The 14,590-nt window shown below is 31.4% G+C and overlaps 2 long non-coding RNA genes across 18 annotated transcripts; one reads left to right on the top strand and one right to left on the bottom strand.

Annotated features, from left to right (window-relative positions):
• The first annotated feature begins 638 nt into the window (after nucleotides 1-638).
• Nucleotides 639-3,492, top strand: LOC138879420 (uncharacterized). Its single transcript, XR_011402689.1, has 3 exons — nucleotides 639-891; nucleotides 2,194-2,400; nucleotides 3,239-3,492. It is a non-coding gene; the product is annotated as an uncharacterized lncRNA (long non-coding RNA).
• Nucleotides 3,493-3,766: 274 nt separating this feature from the next.
• Nucleotides 3,767-12,244, bottom strand: LOC104239000 (uncharacterized). Of its 17 annotated transcripts, none has more exons than XR_011400986.1 (8): nucleotides 12,089-12,244; nucleotides 10,918-11,005; nucleotides 7,707-10,613; nucleotides 7,265-7,456; nucleotides 6,897-7,016; nucleotides 6,744-6,773; nucleotides 5,299-5,368; nucleotides 3,767-4,185 (listed from the first exon to the last, which is right to left on the bottom strand). It is a non-coding gene; the product is annotated as an uncharacterized lncRNA (long non-coding RNA). The 17 variants fall into 17 exon arrangements; XR_011401010.1 differs by having other exon boundaries at nucleotides 7,707-10,545; XR_714023.2 differs by lacking the exon at nucleotides 12,089-12,244 and having other exon boundaries at nucleotides 7,707-7,834; nucleotides 9,740-9,790; nucleotides 10,237-12,082.
• Nucleotides 12,245-14,590: the final 2,346 nt, after the last annotated feature.

The following is a 14,590-nucleotide window of genomic DNA, read 5'->3' as shown; positions in this document are numbered from 1 at the left end:
ACAGCTGCAGAAGTTTATGAAGCGACTTTAATTAAGGTATGTATTAAATCAATTGTTATCTTGTAAAATTTTCAATACCAGTTGATGTGCACATATATTTTTATATTAGAATTATTGAGAGTTGTTTCATATGTAAATAAAGAGAGTATAACTTTCTTAAATATTTACCTTTAGTTGATCGTTTCTCCTTATAATTTTTGCTTAATATAACAGTGAAATAAATTTTGTTGTTGGACGGCCTTGCATCCGTTTAGCTACTTTGACATTCTTTGGTATCTCGCGACTATTAACAAATAATAGATTGTGCTATTAATAATTTTAGAGGAAAAATACACTAGACACCACTATCCACCTATTTCATGTACTAAAATTGAATGACAAATGAAAACTCTGCAAATGTTATCTAAAACAAGACATTGGGTAACACCAAGACAAAGGAATTAATTAAATAGTGAGAGAAAGAGAGCACGATCTTTGTGGGATGACTTGAAAGAGAGCATGATCTTTGTGAGCTAAATACGATTTTTATTAGGACCTATGAATGTTCCCAAGATAGGATTAATCTTTATGGTTTGATTCATGTTAACTGTATTCTTCTATTTTAGTAACATCATTTTTGACAAAAACAATTGTGCTCTCATTGGTTATCAAAATAAAAAGGTTGTGAACTCATAAATGGATCCTTCATTTCTTGACCTTTTCATCTATTATCTTTCACCTTGGATAGCGAGTCAAGATATTTATTTATATGCATCAAATGTAAAAGAGATTTTTGTCCATTTAACTTAGTCCATCAGCCTTATCTGGCCGTTCTCATCCTCGTGGGATCATGGAGGAGATTTCCTTCAATATTAAAGAAAATTATTATACTAGTTAGTAATAATCTCTCTGGTATGAAAGTTTCTTCACATTCATCTTTCGCTTCTCTAAAATAGTGTAATAGTGCCAATAAAATATTACTTCAAGATTTTTTTCATGTTCTTGACTTTTAATTGCTATTGAAAAAAGTTAATTGATCAATCGTCTATTTTAGTGGAAGTTGTGCCAGATACAAAGTAAAGGCAGTGAATTTTATACACAACTTCTTACATGTCACTCGGTGTATGAATTATGCAGCTCTATGAAAATAATGGTTTGGCCCAATTATAATTGAGATTGTTTTCAATTCGTATCATGTTGAATTTGTCGCTATTAAGATCTTAAAAATAGTTAAGGAAAGAAAGGAAGTTGGATCTGAAAAGGATTTACTGCAAATGATTCTTGAAGGAGCCAGAAATAGTGAACTAATTAGCCATGATACATTAATTTGATCGTTTCATAGTTGATAACTGCAAAAATATTTACTTCGTTGGTTATGTTTTTGCGTGTCTCGTGCTTTTGACTGCAAATCCAAATTGGCAACAACGTATCCGTACTGAGGTCATACAAATTTATAAGGGTCGAATTCCTGATGCTCTGACATAATTCGAAAGATGAAACGACAAGTACTTAATTATAAAGGTTAGTTTCATAAATTGGCCTGTTTGATCGAACTTCCAAAACCAGCTTAGCTTGAAATATGTTTTTTGTCAGAATACTTTTCTAAAAAGTTATTCTTGGAGAGTAGTACTTTGTGTTTGGCTGATCAATTTTAAAAAATAAAGTTGTCAATATTAAAGTAGTAATTTGTGCTTAGCCAAGGTTTCAAAAGTGTTTGTAGAGAAAAGTTGTTTCTTTCAGCGTCTCATAAATAATTATTTTTCCCCCTAACAACTTAGCTAAACACTTGAAGTCTCTAAAATAAGCTTCTTCTTTTTTTTAAAAAAAAATGCACTTTTAGCTTGCCAAAAACTTGGCCAAACATGCTATTAGAGTCTTAAGTTTGCTTCGTATGGAATACCTTGTTTGCAAGTTTTAAGCAATCCGCCTGATATCTTTTCTCATTTTGCCCTTGCTTTGCCTCTGCGATTGATTCTTATAATTATTGTTGCTTAATTTTATGTTTCTGCTGGTGAAGATTGCTTTTTCTTTTTTCTTGTTTAGTCATATAATATTCACATAAGCCATAACAAATATTTTGATTGTACCGATCTTATTTCACGCTACACACTTATGATGTTCATTAAAATATTCTCCACTTTTGTCACTTGGAGATCTCAACTCTTTCAATGAATTTTTTTTTTTCTTATTTTAACTACTGAATATATGGTGCAGCCTGGTGACAAGAGGGACTCTTTTAAGTGTTCAAGTTTTCAAAGAAAGGGATTCCAACATTGTCTTGGGTGGATGAAGAATTATTTAAGGCTATTTCATAGTAAAGCATAAAATTGTAGGTGTCAAAATGACATACTAAGATCCTCTCTCTGTGTAGCTGGCATGTATCGATGAGTTGAAGAATGGCCACATGAAAAAGCTAGGGAGGTGTATTATTCACTTTTATCTTTTGTATTATTCAGTGTTGGTAAACACAATCGAGAATTTTGACCAGTTCATCAACTTTCTTTATAAGTTGTAATATTTACCTCTATTTTTTATTAACATGTCTGAAAAAGATGCTCTTTTTCCTCTATGTTTTCCAAACTAAATAGTATTTTCTTAGCACTGTCGTTTGCATTGGCCTTAATAACGATGGGGATATTTGAAATTTTTCAGAGCAGACAAATCTTTGTGTTGGGCCTGTGCATTAGCATGGGCAACCATATCTAGCATATATATATATATATACTAGGTGGGGATAGCCCGTGCCAGCACGGCCCCAACATTGCAAAAGTTAGAATTATTATTTTTTTATTTATTAACTTTATTTTCATATGAAATTTGAAAATCGATGCGTTTGGAACAAAAATTTCACTCGATGTTGTAAGGTTGCAAATGATATACTCTTTACATCTATGGCAGTAAAAAGTGTCAGATTCTTTGTATTATGTATAGGAGAACCATTTACATTCTATACTATTTACATATTGGCTGTCACAATGCTTTTTCTGTGCGGTGTTTAGCCTTCTTAGCAATTTTTGACCAAAAAAGCCTATAAATTATGAAGTAATGATCGATTGTCAGTGTTCATATCTCAATGAAAAAGTGGAAAAAGACAATTAAGTTTTGCCAAAGTGACGGCCAAGAATAACAAAGAGGAAAATTTTAAAGTTTTCAAGGTAGAAGAAAGCAAAGAGACCTATTTGGCCAACTTTAAATTTCTCCCAACTGTATTGTTAGATCATTATTATTATTTTAAACATTAACATATTCTTTCATGTAGGTGAAATGCAATCCTTCAAGATGTGAAATGTTCTGAAAATGCATCAAAAAGATCGACAGATTCAAGTCATGTGAATTTTGAATTTTGTGTGCCTAAGATAATATGAAGAAGAAAAAAAAAAGGCTTATTTGAGACAACAAAGCATAAGGGAACATGCAAAATGCACTTTCAAAACCTCTTCCCAATATAACTTAGCATACTCTCTAATATCAATAGTTATACAAAATCTGAGAGTTTTTGGACAGCGTGAGATATGTGGCTCATCTGTATTCATAAGAAATATGTTATAATATCAGTTCATCTTTGCCTATTCATCAAAACCGCAACAATAAGTTATCCTTGATTTAAAAAACTCAGTTAATTGAAATTTAGCGTGCTTCAAAAATTTCAGTATTTATAAGGTTAACGTTTGCCTCTAAACAGATGGTATCACCTGAATGAGCTCCAAGATCCCGATGCTAGTGAGCTATAAACTAAAGCTATTATGATCACACACCATAGTCAGTCTAGCACTCGGAAAAAAGTGTCTGACACATAAAATTCAAATCCAATTTACTTAAAAAAATTAAAACAAATTAGGCAGTCAACAGCGAGACGAAAGAAGCTGGAATTTAAAACCTGAGAACACAACACTTTTATTCTATGCTTAATAAAAGAGAAACTTAAATTTTTGCACACCTTGACATAGATCCTGTTGTCGAGGGTGAACTTATGGTAATTCTAATAGGTAAGACAATCAGATCACCAACTTTAATCCAAGATACAAATTTAGCGATCATCCTCGTCTCTTACATCAAGATATCCACTCCTTCAAGACAGCATTATATCTCCTCGTCTGCATGTATGTGCTCAGGGTAGAAATTTTTCGACTTCTACTCATAGTTGGCATGTGCCCGTGCGGCGCCCGATCACACTGTTTCTTTCACTATTAAATCTGCATCCTTTAACTTCATAATTTTGTAATTCATTTAGGACCAACATTTTTTCAACATATAATAAGAAAGTGCAAAAAATCACACTTATATAAAGTTAGGAATTAACAATGCGCTTATTTAGCAAGTAATCAATTATCATTAACTCAATTACATAAGATATGTCAAATCTTTATAATTTTAAATTGAATAATTTTAGAGTTCATTCAAATCGAGTACAAAGCATTTATAGATGTTCCATCGTAATTACAACATCAACATCATGAGTCCTCGTGCAAATGAGGAGTCTCACATCATAACTGATGCATGGAGGAAAGAAGAACCAACTTTCTTTGATAGTACTACCTCGACTATTTTCAGGTTGTGCTTTGTAATGACGGAATGAACCAAACTTCAAGGTTAAATATATCAATAGATGTGAAAATTGTAAATGAACAGGAATGACTGTGTATACAATATATATGTAACTTGATAATGAGGTAACACCCAATGTCAGGTTATACATACATCTAATGTACAAAAAGTAAAATGGTGACCATTTGATCCAACTCGAATATCAAAGAACTCTGACATAAAGATTACTTTTAATGATATAAGCTTATTTGTGACATCTGGATGACATTTCTTGTGCTTGTTCCATGCTTTATTTTATGATTAATTTTCTTTCACTAATAATATTCATAACCTTAAAATCCACCATATACGAAAACTGGATGGTGAATCAAGTAAAAAATAGCTGCTCTAATTTTTAGGTTCATACTCTTCGGTGCAACGAATGGACGTTGCTACAGGTCCTTAAGATTTGTTGAGACTTACCTCAGTTATCTATGTATTTCCTTGAGGATTATGTTTCAACACTTACAACTACAACGTAGAAAGAGAGACAATAGACACAGAACTCTTGCAGATTATGAATTTCCTTTGTCACTTCATTCAATAACTAATATTTTACACAACTAAGGCGAATAAAGCAGGAAATGGAGGATTATTTTTGGATAACCATATGGCATTTTGACCTTATACCACTATAATCTTCCTAAGATTTTTTGCACATGGTAATAGAAGAGGAAAAGAAGAATGTGCAACCATAAAAACACGCTAAAGAATTTTTTTAAAAAGAGCACTCACTGGACTCCTCCCCAATGATATCTGCATCAAAATGTCTTAACACCAGCAGCAATAGAAGGATAGTAACAACCTAGAAATGCATCAAAGACAATAAAATGGTCAGAACATTGTAGTATGACAATTTCTACCAATAAATTTATATATTCTCCTTTAAGAGCACAGACTGTTAAAACAAAAAGAAATTCATAAATGTTGATGTAAATGCTTTTCAAGGGAATTATAGCACGTAAAATAATACACATAATGACCATACACCGAGAATCTAAAAACAGATATTTTCAGGTCTTAAGTATTTAGTATTTTATCACACAAACTCTAAATAGTAATCTGAATAGCATCTTACAATATAACACCTAAAATTCTAGAATGGACTATTGTAATTGCACCTACTTGTTCCTCTCACAAATTACTATTATAATAGAAAAAAATCAAATAATTCCGTTTATGCTTCTATATAACAACAGAACACATTTCATCAAAATAGAACAGCTGATATCTCGAAATAATATTTTCAAGTTTTTTTTCTTCTTCATAACCTCAAACGATTTTCTATCAGACAACTCATTTCTCCATTCAAAGGAAAAGAAGACATTGGTAATGTAAGATCTTTCATGTACAAACAATAAATTACAGACATTTCAACTTAGAGCTATCCAGCCAATAGATTCATAAGCATTTCACATTTCTTTCATCATTCCATAATCTATATATCTAAAGGGTTAGAGATCTTAAATCAACCATGTGCCTTATATCAAGAATCAAATGCAAAATCATTGCCTAAAAGCACTGCAGATTGCCAATGAAAGCTTCTTTTTTGGTATCCTTAGGGAAATCATCTGAAAAATACAAACTATTAGCAACTTTATGACTAAGATTGATCTTTATTTTATTTAATAAACTATAAATTTTATGTAATAAAAATTAAAATGAGACAAAAGACACTTGAAGCCCCTAAAAGCATGAACTCTGAGAGTCAATATTGCATTCTCTAGAGATACACTACTCAATTTGTAGTTCCTTTGTCTGGAGATATTTTTGAAGAGCTTGGTTTGTTTAGTGCACAACTATCTTGTTTTACACAAAATGTGCAACTATCTAATTAAGCAGCAAGCTTCTGTGGTGAAGAAATTACTTCATTAAGTTCAACTGTAGAACGAAAGAAAAGGAAAAATAAAAATTCAAGCCTTTAATAGAATCTCAAAAGATAGAGATAGTTTCTTCAAGTGCTTGAATGTCTATAACATTAAGTTTAATTGTAGAACGAAAGGAAAGGGAAAATAAAAATTGAAGTCTTTAATAGAATCTCAAAAGATAAGAGGTAGTTTCTTCAAGTGCTTGAATGTCTATAACATATGAACTGTTTCAACAGAAAATATTGAATTGTTCCTTTTAACTGGTCTTTATTCACTGTAAAGCACTTCTATACTAATAAAAATAGCAGATACCTCGACATGAGAGCAAGAAGATTTCTTGTCCTGCAATAGTAATGCATAGACAAGAGTTCAAACCCATAAAAGATGAGCCATATATCAAAATCTACATATATTTTAGCTTAGAGCCCAAGAAGAGATGGGTCATATATCAAAATTTGCATATACCTTGCAAGCCCCAGATTCCTCCAAATTGAGGCACATACTATTTTACAAAATTGATTCATTTTATCCAAGTTTCATCATAGTGATCTCTACTCCAATGGAGTACTTGAAGTTTTTCTTTTCCTGGACCAAAACATAGATACCACATTAAAAAGAGTTGAAACAATTGACTTGTTTAAGACATCAAGAAATATATACAGATTTAAGTAGAAAGCACCCTATAGAGGAAGGATTCCTAAGAAAAAAATCTGCATTTCGTGGAATACTACAGTCATGAAGTACTTAATGTGACAAAGACAAATAGATTAAAAAACAAACTGCAAACAAAAATTTTTCTCCATCTCTTTTATACAAAAGGAAGTCAAACTCACCATAATGTCTTCAAAAAGGGAAGTTTGATGAACCATCGACAATAAAGACATGACCACCAATTATATATACTGAAATTCTCTACATGGATATCCTTGAGAATAAGTCCATGACCGTGACCGTCAAGATTCCAATACACTACAGCAATCCCAACTTTTACTTCTTTCATTTCTTAAATGTGCATGGTATTGCCCCTGCATAATCGAAACATTAACTAATGAAAAGAGGGAAATAGAAAGCCAAAGCCTGCTACTTTTTCTTTTCTTTATTTTTTTCTTATTCTTAAAGTTCAATAGAACTATATCAACCCACCATCAATTTTGCAAAAAACTTCATATATAAACACACCATCAGGCCTTATAAATGGACAGTAGCAGAACAAAATAGAGTACTTTCATACTATATAAGTACCAATCATTATTTAAAGAATTAATTCTTGCTTACTTCAACAGAATTGTCTCACAGGCAGAGACACTAGCACAGATGAATGCAGACTTGTATTTCTAACCTCCACTAAGACAACAATTCATTCCACCACCTTGGCGTCACTTTTACATAGGTCTGAATTTCCTCTGTATATTAAATAGTCAATCAACATACTGTCGAACAAGGGTGTATGAATACATTTCTAGGGAAAAAGAAAGAATTACAAAAATATACCTCACCAGCGCATAAGCAGTAAGAGGTACTTTGACAAAAGACGGAGCATGTATGATACTTGTGTCTTCTCAGAAATTCAAGATATTTCAGCTAATATTCAACGGTTTCGCAAACATGTTATATCGTACCTTGTTATAATATCACCTTTAGATATACCAGATAGTAGGATAGAATATAGCAGGGCTAACAATATTTTTTGAATAGATGTACACTCCACGATCCATTATTGTTAGCTCCTTAATATCACTTGCTTGATGAGGACCAAAAATGACACAAGTTGCCAGAAATGCTCATCTTTTCAGGTTTTAAAGTACCACAAAAATGACAAGCCACCGGAAAAAAAATTCAGCATGAACCTTTTACAAGGGAAAAAAAAAAGACGTGTTGCTAATATATATTCGAACCAGAGAATACCATTGTAGATTTATGAATAGAGCATATCGAAAATGAGTAAAACGATCACTACTCTTCGAGGAATCAAGAATTTATTGGTGTTGGCATGTATTTACTCCAAAGCAAGTTAAATGAGATAATACTCATGACCTCCAGGCATTCAACTGTCACGCAATCTTCAAAGGAATTTTAGAAGTGAAATGTGAAAAAAGAAGAACAAAAGGAAAATGCGTTCCACATTCATTAATTTTCATGTAATCTAACTTTTCAAGTAGGTGATAAGTCACACTTGCACATATGAACACCAAATATGATTACCAAAACTATAAAAATCTTCAAAGAACAAAACTTACAAGAATAATAAGAATTTAAGTAAGGAACTTAATAATGCGAACAATGATGGTGTTGACTTTTGGACTTCATTTTCAATAATACTTGCCAAAGAAAATAATTGACTTATTTATGCCAAATTTATCTCATCTCCTTTGGTCTCACACTACGAAGCAATCACATATGTGTAAGTTTATAATGATGGAATATAATGTAGAATTCCCTGTTCTTACATGTCCACTATGTTTTCACTAAGTTATAGAATCATATAATATTTTGATCGTAGATATAATTTTTTTATTGTAACCATTCTAAATGAATCCAGCACCTACCTCTTTCACGAAAACAAATAAATTTAACCAAACAAAAAACAAAAGTCCCAAGTTTTAGAATAACAAAGCATCTGTATCATATGTATTCATGAATTTGCAGAAAAAATGCAATGAACGTGCAGTTTAAAGCTAGTTATACCAACAACAAAAAAAGCTATCCTCTCTAAGCTCCTAAAAAGTTCACGCACTTGCTGGGTACAAACCTTTCTCTTTTAATGCTGAAAGGGCCAATATTTCATCTTTAGTACTAAAAAGTTGGACAGATAGCAACCAACTTGAACCAAATATTTCTTTATTGTTTAGTAGTATCATTTAAAATAAGATTTTCAAACGATTTGCATGGTGTGTCATTTTTCCTATATGAAAAGTTATACCAAAAAGGTAAAAAGAAGTGATAGAAGGAAAGAAAAGCTTGTAGGAAGCATGACTACTTTATGATATGATTGATGAATCATGGAAATTAGATAACTTAAAGAAACATTAGAAACATGACTATTTTCAGCTTTTTTTTTCACCTCCAAACAATAGTTCTTTTTTACTTTTCAAATTTTCCCATAAGGCAGTAGAGAATAAGAGGCTATTCCACATTGAAACTTTTTATTATTATTGTATAGAATTCTAACCACCATGATCATATGGATGAAATGAATGTAATAGAGGCATAAAATAGTAGAAACAAAGTAGCAATGAAGAGAGGTTATTGTATGTCTTTGAAGATCAATGTCACGATAATTCATAGGAGTAAAAAATATGAAAACTTACTCATAAGAACGGAAAACTCTTTATGATCTTTGATATGTACCCATTAGGAGACTGAAAAAACAAACACTGAATATATAAATCAGAGGACATCTATACTTTATCAATAAAATCAGAGGACGTCTTTAAACTGCAAGTATATAGACACATAAGCGACGAATCAACGACATGACTTTAAAAACATGCATTTGCCACACGTCTAAGTTTTCTTTTTATTAACACCAATATTCAAGTCGAGAACAGCTATTTTATACAAATAGTCAAACAATCAAAGGTTGTGTAAAAAGTTCTGTGAACTTTAATTCTTGTTACTTACAGCTATGAAGCCAGCATACGCGAGAGAAAATAAAAAAAAACACCATACCCAAATCTAATACTGAGGATATCATCTACATTTAGAAATCGCAACCAAATCTAAGTACAGAATCCATCCTCTATTCTCTGAAGATTATGAAGCTACATCGAATTAATGAGAATTTGGATATTTAAAATATACTGACCTGTTATTTTAGATGAAATTAACTGACTGTCAACCAAAAGATTCCAACCATAATCAACAGAGATACATACATTCCACAATCAGAAAACCAAATAAGCATGCTGCATAGTCCTGACTAAATATAGAGGAAAGCAAACACTTGAGATGGAAAGAGAGAAAGTTTATCTTTGGTTCCGGCGATGAGCTCTAAATAGTCTCTCCTTCCTGCCTTGCACTCTTCTTCCTCATGCCTTACTATCTAACCCCAAGTTTCAGATCAGATTTAAAGAGCATCAAGAACAAAATGAATTTGGAATATACCTTTGAGAAACTGAAGAGAAGCAAAACAAATGAAGGAATAAGATACGGTCGAGTAAGAAATGAAGGAAGATGTGTTGGCTGCAAAAACAAAAGCCACCGCAACGACCAATATCAACTAAGTAACTAAAATGACTAAATTGCCCTCGGGCTTGAATTAAAAATACCACGAAGCACACACGTCAAAAAAAACCATAAAGTACATAAATCGGATGCCAAAATACTGACACAAATTGAAATTGAATACAAAAAACATACAGAAGTGATAATATCAATCTGACCCAAATCTTATTTCTCTTCTTATTTTCATTGTCACTTTCGATTCAGCTACTATGATAAGGAAGCATTAAAAATCAGGAAAAAAATGAGCGTCAATGATTCATACCTTTCATTCCACAAATACAAAAGCAAAAGAAAAGGTTTGATTGCATCTACCAGTTTGAGTTTCCTTGTATCCAAACATAATCAAACAACTAAAAGAAAAAAGAAAGAGATTAAAAAAATCATGTAAGAGCAATAAAGCAATGAAGAAGCAACAATACTGACATAGGATCGATGGAATAATACCATAGAACCCCTGAAATTAAGAATTTTGATGAATTTCCTGAACTTTACTCGAACCAGCAAAGAGCGTAAAGGTTTCAAAACAAAGAGTATCCTTGTTCTGATATGTGGCTATTCATCTTCGGATAAAAGTCATGTTCCAAGGTTTAACAACCATGTCTCAATTAAGCATTGTGAAAAGTCTCAAATATCCTCAAATACAATTGTAAAGACTTTAAGCCAACACGTCGAAACTATAGCTTTTCTTAAATTCAAGTTTATTAGTTGGCCCCTCTCTCAAATCTAGCATAAGAAGTTTAGTCTCAAGGCGTACAACTAAAAAAACAAATAAAATAAAAAACTGAGCGTGCGTCACATTTAAAAATACATTTTATCGCTCGATTTAACACACACCAACCATGGAGTTGCAAAATTAAACTTCATCACAGAGCCCAAAAGAAGATAGGGCAAAATTAGAAGAAGGGAAAAAACGATGAGGAAAATCAGCCATGACATTGCAAAATTTAGAAGGTATGGAGAATCTAGAAAAAGCACGGAAGGAAATAAAGATTAAAAAAAAACCGTGAAATTTGAGTAAGCACTTATACCCAAAAAAAATTCCTTTTAAATTAGGTTTAGAAGCTATTGATCTCAACCAAAAAAAATTTATGTGGACTGAAACTAATCGAATGAGCAAAAGAAGGAGAAACAAATACAAAACTACAAAATTAAAGTGGAAGAGGGTAGAAAAGAAGTATGAACAGAACCCATGAAACTTGAGTAAGCACTGCAACACTATACCCAAAATTTTCTTCCTTTTAATTAGGCATGATACCCATACCAGTATCATGATTGATCTCAACAAAAAAATTCGCATGTCGGATGAAACTAATTGGAAAAGCAGAAAAAGGAGAAACAAATACAAACTACAAAATTGAAGTTGAAGATTAAGGGATTGTTTAATTTATCATATGCACAGCAAAAATCATGGAAAAAATTGATTAAAATTGTACCTGCAGATAGAAGGAATTTGAGGAAGACAAAGAGAAGTGGAGAAGCAATCCAGAATTTGAAAAAAAAATTTATGCACAAAGAAATCGGGTGAAAACCTAATATGCTCCGTAGAACACACGTTCGTGTGTACTCATTTAAAACTTGGCTCAATTAAAACTTGCACGTAGCATTTTGTATAGAAAAATAAGTCACGTGTATGATATTGCAAGAATTGGTGCGAAATGACTAATATAGCCTCGACCTTTTAAAAATAACATGAAACACACATGTCGAAACTCTCTCTTTTATATAAATAGAACTAGTTACGATTAGCTCGGGCTGGGCCCGGGCCCAACAACCATAGTGAAAGGTAAAATTTTCATGCGAAGCCAAATTTTGCGTCATTCGTTGAATTTATATTCACTTTTTAGAAAAGGTTTAACTGATACCTAATTTTTAGATAATTTCAGATATATACACTTTTCTCTTTTCTTTAATTTTGTTTTCTTTTCGGGTTTGTTAACTTTATAGTTGTTTCAATAATTTATTGATCAAGATTTTTTATTTATGATATTTAAAGTTATGTTTCAAATTTGAGCTCATTTAAAGTAGATTTGAGCAGTGAATCGTGTAATGGATTATTGCAAATCGAAAAATAGGTTTATGTTTCAGAATCTAAGATTCGAAATTTGAAGTTGCATTCAATAGTGTGAACTACTTAAGATTAGAATTTCTGAAGTTGCAACCAAACAAAACTTCAAATAATATTTATTCGTATTTTCAAATATTACATATATGGAATTCTCATTAATTAATGAGCATTCTCTATACACACCTTTATGAATTACAACTCTCAATAATATAATGAAACCTTATCATAAACTCATAAATGTTGCTAATATTTAGTTTGTATTTTTGCCTCATTTTATTTAACTTAAATACATATTAGAAGGTAAAATAATTTTGGCCTAATACATACTTTGCCCCTTTAATCTGTATGCAAATTCCTTTGACACACTGCAGTTTTACGTGTAATATTCTTGTCAATCCCTTTTCAATCAAATTAATTTTATTCGTAAGGTAGTTTCTCTGCAATTCAAAAAAGAGTAGTTTTTTGTTTTATATTTTTTATAGATGAACTTCTCAATTATTGAAGAATTACTTTTCATAAAATAAATTGGTATACATTTATATTATGCTAAATAATTAAAAGCAAGTTTAATATAAATATACACATAATTAATGTTAGTGCATAGTAGGAGCTTAGTGCATCGGGTTGCCCTTTTTTATACACCTAATTAACATTAAATGTTCAAACTCTAATAAAGAAAAACAACATCTACAATATCACTTGAAGTTGCTAACCTATGAGACCTGAGTTGAGGATCTATCATAAATAACTTCATATCTGCATAAGGTATAGGTAAGATCTGTGTACATACTATCATGTGGAACTACACTCGTAATTGTTGTTCCTAACCTAGGAAACCATAAGAAAGTATTCAACATTAGTACAAGAAACAAAACAACTCTTGTTTGTTTTTGTACCTGTTAATTTTATCAAAGTTTTCAAACAAATGGAATATCAGAAAAATTTCCTAAAACCCAAATGAAGCTATAATTTTTAGAATTTACATTCACTATATTTATGGGGGAAAATCAATTATTAAGGTTTAGAAAATAAATTTGCTAATGTGTGGAATTATTCAGTTATTTATTAACTTATTAAAATACAATCCAAATATAGGAATATAACAAAATTTCGAAATAATGGCCATTCAAGATTTCCTTTTCCAAAATAAAATGTTAATGTAATATCCAAAATTAATTTAAAATTTTGAAGGAAAAAACACAAAAATAAAGTAAACAAATACATTATGACCAGTTTTGGACTTTTGGTACTCTGATTTTCCTATTTAGTGATGTTCACGTATTTTGTCTTATTATGATATCTTAAAAAGTTTTATGTTATGGAATATTAATTTTAATGTGGAAACCTAGTATAACAAATTTGAGTTCTACTAAAAATAAGGATGTTATCCTGTAGGATTCCAATAACACACTTGGGTATAGATTGAAAAGCCATGGATGATAACCGAGAGCTCTTTATTTTTCTGCTAGCACCATGAATGATGACCCAAAGCTCTTCCTTTTTTCTAATTTTTTTGAGTATTGAAGTAGATGCAATCTCTTGTTTGTTCAGTAGAAATTGGTTCTGGACCCCACATGTGCCTGACTTCTTCCACGTATCCCTAAGTCATCAAGTTTTGTGGGTAAATTCTTGAAACTTGGTCAATAAAAGGGGCTTAAATCATGGGCCAGACAGGCGTGTTGATGATACATACATGCAGTTGAAGGACCCAAACTGTCGCTTCTAGAAAAATACTATCATGCACCGTCTACCTACACAAACTACATATGCTATCACATCATGAATCTTGGATTCTTCTCAAAAGATAGAAAAAACTTATTCTTGATCGAGCTTTTATAGGTAAATATTACCTGATAGGGCCGATAGTAAT

The sequence above is a fragment of the Nicotiana sylvestris genome, chromosome 1 (genome assembly GCF_000393655.2).
Source record: "Nicotiana sylvestris chromosome 1, ASM39365v2, whole genome shotgun sequence".
NCBI classification, from domain to species: Eukaryota; Viridiplantae; Streptophyta; class Magnoliopsida; order Solanales; family Solanaceae; genus Nicotiana; species Nicotiana sylvestris.
This window is presented reverse-complemented; position numbering and strand designations above follow the sequence as displayed.